The following is a 7,272-nucleotide window of genomic DNA, read 5'->3' as shown; positions in this document are numbered from 1 at the left end:
GAGAATGAAAGTCATTCCCTATGCCAGCCATAGGTTCTATAAAATATGCCATGCTGTATACCAGCTCTATTGTATGACCTACCACTGAGTTTGGCAAGGGAGTACAATAGTGATCTAGGAGTAGATCACTGGACAGCGGTCAAAATTGTCCTTAATGGAATAAGGATATGTTTCTCGATTATGGAAGTGAAAAAAAAGGTTCGTCGTAAAGGGTTACGCCGATTCAAGTTTGACACTAATCTAGATGACTCTAAGTCTCGGTCTAGATACATATTGAAAGTGGGAGCAATTAGCTAGAGTAGCTCCATGCAGAGCATTGTTGACATAGAAATTTGCAAAATACATGCGGATCTGAATGTGGCAGACCCGTTGACTAAGATTCTCTCACAAGCAAAACATGATCACACCTTAGTACTCCTTGGGTGTTAATCACATAGCGATGTGAACTAGATTACTGAATCTAGTAAACCCTTTTGGGTGTTGGTCACATAGCGATGTGAACTATGGGTGTTAATCACATGATGATGTGAACTATCGATGTTAATCACATGGTGATGTGATCTAGATTATTGACTCTAGTGCAAGTGGGAGACTGAAGGAAATATGCCCTAGAGGCAATAATAAAGTTATTATTTATTTCCTTATTTCATGATAAATGTTTATTATTCATGCTAGAATTGTATTAACCGGAAACATAATACATGTGTGAATACATAGACAAACAGAGTGTCACTAGTATGCCTCTACTAGACTAGCTCGTTAATCAAAGATGGTTATGTTTCCTAACCATGAACAAAGAGCTGTTATTTGATTAACGAGGTCACATCATTAGTTGAATGATCTGATTGACATGACCCATTATATTAGCTTAGCACCCGATCGTTTAGTATGTTGCTATTGCTTTATCCATGACTTATACATGTTCCTATGACTATGAGATTATGCAACTCCCGTTTACCGGAGGAACACTTTGGGTACTACCAAACGTCACAACGTAACTGGGTGATTATAAAGGAGTACTACAGGTGTCTCCAATGGTAGATGTTGGGTTGGCGTATTTCGAGATTAGGATTTGTCACTCCGATCGTCGGAGAGGTATCTCTGGGCCCTCTCGGTAATGCACATCACTTAAGCCTTGCAAGCATGGCAACTAATGAGTTAGTTGCGGGATGATGTATTACGGAACGAGTAAAGAGACTTGCCGGTAACGAGATTGAACTAAATATTGGATACTGACGATCGAATCTCGGGCAAGTAACATACCGATGACAAAGGGAACAACGTATGTTGTTATGCGGTCTGACCGATAAAGATCTTCGTAGAATATGTAGGAACCAATATGGGCATCCAGGTCCCGCTATTGGTTATTGACCGGAGACGTGTCTCGGTCATGTCTACATTGTTCTCGAACCGTAGGGTCCGCACGCTTAACGTTACGATGACAGTTATTATGAGTTTATGCATTTTGATGTACCGAAGGTTGTTCGGAGTCCCGGATGTGATCACGAACATGACGAGGAGTCTCGAAATGGTCGAGACATAAAGATTGATATATTGGAAGCCTATGTTTGGACATCGGAAGTGTTCCGGGTGAAATCAGGATTTTACCGGAATACCGGGAGGGTTACCGGAACCCCCCGGGAGCCAAATGGGCCTATTGGGCCTTAGTGGAAAAGCGAAAGGGGCTGCCATAGAGGGCTGCGCACCTCCCCCCTTCCCCTAGTCCAATTAGGACTAGGGAAGGTGGCCGGCCAACCCCTCTCTCTTTCCCCACTTGGGGAGTCCTATTTGGAACAGGATTGGAGGGGAGTCCTACCTTTGCCCCTTTATATACGGGGGCAGGGGGCACCCCATAGACACATAATTGATCATTGAGATCGTTCCTTAGCCGTGTCCGGTGCCCCCTGCCACCAAATTCCACCTCGATCATATCGTTGCGGTGCTTATGGGAAGCCCTGCGTCGGTAGTACATCAAGATCGTCACCACGCCGTCGTGCTGACGGAACTCTTCCTCGACGCTTTGCTGGATCAGAGCCCGAGGATCGTCATCGAGCTGAACGTGTGCTAAGAACTCGGAGGTGCCGGAGTAACGGTGCTTGGATCGGTCGGATCGGGAAGAAGACGTACGACTACTTCCTCCATGTTGTGTCAACGCTTCCGTTGCGATCTACAAGGGTACGTAGATCATACTCTCCCCTCGTTGCTATGCATCACCATGATCTTGCGTGTGCGTAGGAAATTTTTTGAAATTACTACGTTCCCCAACATAAAACGCCTCCTGCTAATCAATAATCCAAGACAAGAATTAACACAATAGACATACAGGTATGGTAAGGTCACAGAAACAGGGGCAAAGCTAGTGGTTTGCTTAATCTTGGTTCAGTTACTTACACAGTTAAGGGGAAAGAGAAAATGAAATTCATTATCCTACTTGTACAATTCATACCAACCATGCGATTTCCTTAACACCAGGACAGACAGTTACAGGAACAAGAGCTTGCTCCTGACTGCATGTGACGATCAATCTAACTAACTACATCCTCACTTGCATCAGTTCTATGACTACACAGCTACCATTGCTTGTATAATCTGCATGCAGGAAAAAGGTACTCCTCTCGCAGAGCACACACCATCCATCCAATTAACTCAAGAGGCTAGATTCTATCGCCCTTCAAGATTTCACGCGGGCACACAGCAGCCTCCGCAAAAAATGATCTAGGGCGCCAGATCTCAACTAGCGCATGGAAATGAAAGGCCTAACGAATAGGCCGCCAGATCCCGCGCGGATCGAGAGACGAAGGAGGGGAAGGGAACAGGGGGCTCACCGCTGTCGCCGATGAGGAGGAGCTTGATGAGGTAGTCGTAGTCGGCCCAAGCCCTGGCCGGCGGCGCCGCCATTGCACCCTAACTCCTGGGCCTGTCAAAAAAACCGTGGCGAAATTAAAATCAGATCAACATGGAGAATGGGGGGCGAGGCGAACGGCGCGACGGACCGAGCAAAGCGGGGACGGCGTCGCGCGCGCGCGTGCTCCGATGTGGCGGTGGCGGTGGAGCAGAGAGCCCCGCGGGCGAGGGAGGCAGAGGAGCATCGGAGGAGGACCTCGGGCTTCTCTTCTGTCGTGCGCGGGCATGGAGTGGCGGCGATGTGAGAGCCCCGCGGGCCGCGAGGTTGGTCGAGGACGAGGGAGACGAGGGGAGAGTGAGGGCAGCAGCACAGGTGGGTGGCGGGGAGGTTCTGAGGGGTGGGTGGCGGCGACGAGGGGGATCTGCATTGGGGAAGTGGGGGGAGGGAGAGAAAGAAAGAAAGAAAGGAGGCGGGGGGTGGATGGAAAACGGGGAAGAACAGAGCTAGGGTTTCGCCTCACGTGGGGTTGGTGGGGGAGGCGAGGGGTGAGGGCTGCCGTTGGATCCGGGAGGATCCAACGGTGTTTCGTGCATGATCCGCGTGTCTGGTCCATGGACCAATCAGAACGCAATACAACATTATGACCAATTAAATTGGTCGTGATAGATTTAATAATAAGATATTAAAATCATGTAAGCTATTTTATGATCACAGAAATTCAAAAAAATAAAAGACCTTCTCATTATGTCACCAATTGTGAACTACCTTTTAGGAAAATAACAAACATGGAATGGCAAACCATGTTGCCTAAGAAAGTTTTCATTTTCTTTGCACAAAAAAATCATTTTTCATTTTTCGAGTGCCCAAAATGAGTTTTTTGTGAAGAACCTACCAAATAATTGATGCAAAATTGGACCAAATCAATTTTCTAAAATACTAGGACATATTTAATGCACAATTGACAAAATGGTTGGGTGTAAAAAGGTTTGATCCACCTCTCGTGAAAAAGACAAATTCCTGCCGATTCAGTTGGAAGCGGGTCAAATTTGAACTGTAGCTGCCTTGTAGTTTGCTCTTTATTTTTTCCAAAAATCATTTCTAGGTACATAAGTACCTATTTAATCAGAGAAACACCAGAAAAATTCGAAGATTCAACCACTAGCTAGGAACAGTCATGCCCGCCATTTTGACCGCATTTTGAAACGGGCATAAAAAATTCAAAAAAATCAAAAAATTGGGAAACCTTCACATTGTGTCATCATATGTGACCAAGTTTTCAGGAAAAATAACAAACTTGTAATACGGTAATTATTTAAAAAAAGTTTTCTTAGAAATGAGCTATCATGGGTGAAGATTCATGGATTTCAAGCCAACGATCAATCTTATGGCCACATTCATGGCATAGTTTATTCAAATGATCTCATATTGTGCACAAGGGTGCATATTGGAATGGCAAACAATGTTGCCTAAGGAAGTTTTCATTTTCTTTGGACGAAAAAACCATTTTCCATTTTTCGAGTGCCTGAAAGGAGGTTTTTTTGTGAAGGACCTCCCAAATAATTGTTGCAAAATTGGACCAACTCAATTTTATAAAATACTAGGACATATTTAATGCACAATTGACAAAATGGTTGGTTGTAAAACGGTTTGTTCCACCTCTCGTGAAAAAGGCAAATTCCCACCGATTCAGTTGGAAGCAGGTCAAATATGAACTGCAGCTGCCTCATAGTTTGCTATTTATTTTTTACAAAAATCATTTCTAGGTACATAAGTACCTATTTAATCAGAGAAACACCAAAAAATTTCCAATATTCAACCACTAGCTAGGAACGGTCATCCCCGCCGTTTTGACCGCATTTTGAAACGGGCATAAAAAATTCAAAAAAAAAACAAAAAAGTGGGAAACCTTCGCATTGTGTCATCATATGTGACCAAGCTTTTAGGAAAAATAACAAACTTGTAATAAGACAATTATTTAAAAAAAGTGTTCTCAGAAATGAGCTATCATGGGTGAATATTCATGGATTTCAAGCCAAATGATCAATCTTATGGCCACATTCATGGCATAGTTTGTTCAAATCATCTCATATTGTGCACAAGCGTGCATATTGGAATGGCAAACAATGTTGCCTAAGGAAGTTTTCATTTTCTTTGGACGAAAAAACCATTTTCCATTTTTCGAGTGCTTGAAAGGAGGTTTTTTTGTGAAGGACCTCCCAAATAATTGTTGCAAAATTGGACCAAATCAATTTTCTAAAATACTAGGCCATATTTAATGCACAATTGACCAAATGGTTGGGTGTAAAAAGTTTTGATCCACCTCTCATGAAAAAGACAAATTTCCGCCGATTTAGCTAGAAGCGGGTCAAATTTGAACTGTAGCTACCTTGTAGTTTGCTCTTTATTTTTTTCAAAAATCATTTCTAGGTACATAAGTATCTATTTAATCATAGAAACACCAAAAAAGTTCCAAGATTCAACCACTAGCTAGGAACGGTCATTCCCGCCGTTTTGACCGCATTTTGAAACGGGCATAAAAAATTCAGAAAAAATCAAAAAATTAGGAAACCTTCGCATTGTGTCATTATATGTGGCCAAGTTCCTAGGAAAAATAACAAACTTGTAATACGGCAATTATTTTAAAAGTGTTCTCAGAAATGAGCTATCACGTGTGGAGATCAATGGCTTTCAAGCCAAATGATCAATCTTATGGCCACATCCATGGCATAGTTTGTTCAAATGATCTCATATTGTGCACAACGGTGCATATTGGAATGGCAAACAATGTTGCCTAAGGAAGTTTTCATTTTCTTTGGACGAAAAAACCATTTTCCATTTTTGAGTGCCTAAAAGGAGGTTTTTTTTGTGAAGGACCTACCAAATAATTGTTGCAAAATTTGACCAAATCAATTTCCTAAAATACTAGGACATATTTAATGTACAATTGACAAGATGATTGGGTGTAAAATGTTTTTATCCACCTCTCGTGAAAAAGACAAATTTCCGCCGATTCAGTTGGAAGCGGGTCAAATTTGAACTGCAGTTGCCTCATAGTTTGCTATTTATTTTTTCAAAAAATCATTTCTAATTACATAAGTACCTATTTAATCATAAATACATGGTTTGGTGGCGATACGTCGAGGTTTGGGTGGTGGCCGAGGGCCCAAACTCTAGAGCGCGTAAACTCGCATGCCCGCCGTGTGGTCACCGCGTGACCGTGGTGTTGCCATGTGTTCTGGGCGGCCTAGGCATGTCTAGTGGGTTGGGCACTCCCCAGGTAGGTGCTAGGAAGAAAATTACAACATAAGATTCTCACGAGGAGACCGATCGATGCTCAAACATGAATTAGCAGCAAGTGTTTGATTAGCGGTACGGGAAATGTACATGGCTAATGGGCGTGAGTTTTGGCTGAGGATGATCAGTTACAAAGAAGACCGTCTTCACAAATTTTCAGCTCAAAAGGAGGAGCCTAGGTGGTACTTGCTTTGCAAACTACCACACTGGACATGACTACGAATATTGAAGCTCGGCTCAAAATAATAAATGGATTGAGCTGGCATTTGGTGGAGGATGGTTATTTGGGCATGCCAAAGTGGTACTTCCTTCACAAACTGTTGTTCTGAACAGAATAGAAAAATGAATATTTTTGAATTAGTTTTGAACTAGGCAAGGAAGGTTTCTACATATTTGACGAAGATATGGCCCAAAGAATTTATGAGATTTTTTTGGGAATTTTGGGAATGACAGAAATATAGGTTGCTTCACAATCTAGGGCAAAAACTGCCACATGGACATGACACATAGGCAAAACTGATGAGATGGCGCCTAGTCCTAGCAACCCACCACAATTTAAAAGGCTATGACCATCTATATTGGTCATTAACAACTAGAAATAAGGTAGCGGACTAGCGCTGTTTGCTTTATGACCATTTCCTCTAATGAAATTATGACCTTTCTGACCAAAATGGTCGTTATGGTTTAGGGTTTAGAGCCCCCCAGACAGCTTTTGACCAATTGGTCTAAAATGGTCATAAATTTATGACCAATTCTTCGAGGGTCACTGACAGAAGGTCATAAGTTGACATATTTCTTGTAGTGAATAAATATCAATATAAAATCATGATGCAAAATGGACGTATCACATTTGGCTTTGGTTTGCAAAAAGCTGGCAACCGACGCAACGTTGAACGAGGTCATGTGCATCTGCTCGGGCCGTCGGCCAGTAAAAACATGTACGGAAGGCCTTGCTTACAAGGGCCCGAGCTGCGGCGGGGTGGCCGCCAAGTCCAGCATGAATTTCTGCCAAAAGTTGTCGTCCTTCCTCTTCCGAGATGCACCGTTGAAGTACTCCGGTAGCACTTTTCTTATAAAGCTCTCCCTCGTGGACCTTGTAGGCTTTAGACCGCCGCACAATGCAATGTGCCTCA

This window comes from Triticum urartu, chromosome 5A (assembly GCF_056163025.1).
Source record: "Triticum urartu cultivar PI428250 chromosome 5A, HENAU_Tu73, whole genome shotgun sequence".
In the NCBI taxonomy this organism is placed as follows: domain Eukaryota; kingdom Viridiplantae; phylum Streptophyta; class Magnoliopsida; order Poales; family Poaceae; genus Triticum; species Triticum urartu.
This window is presented reverse-complemented; position numbering follows the sequence as displayed.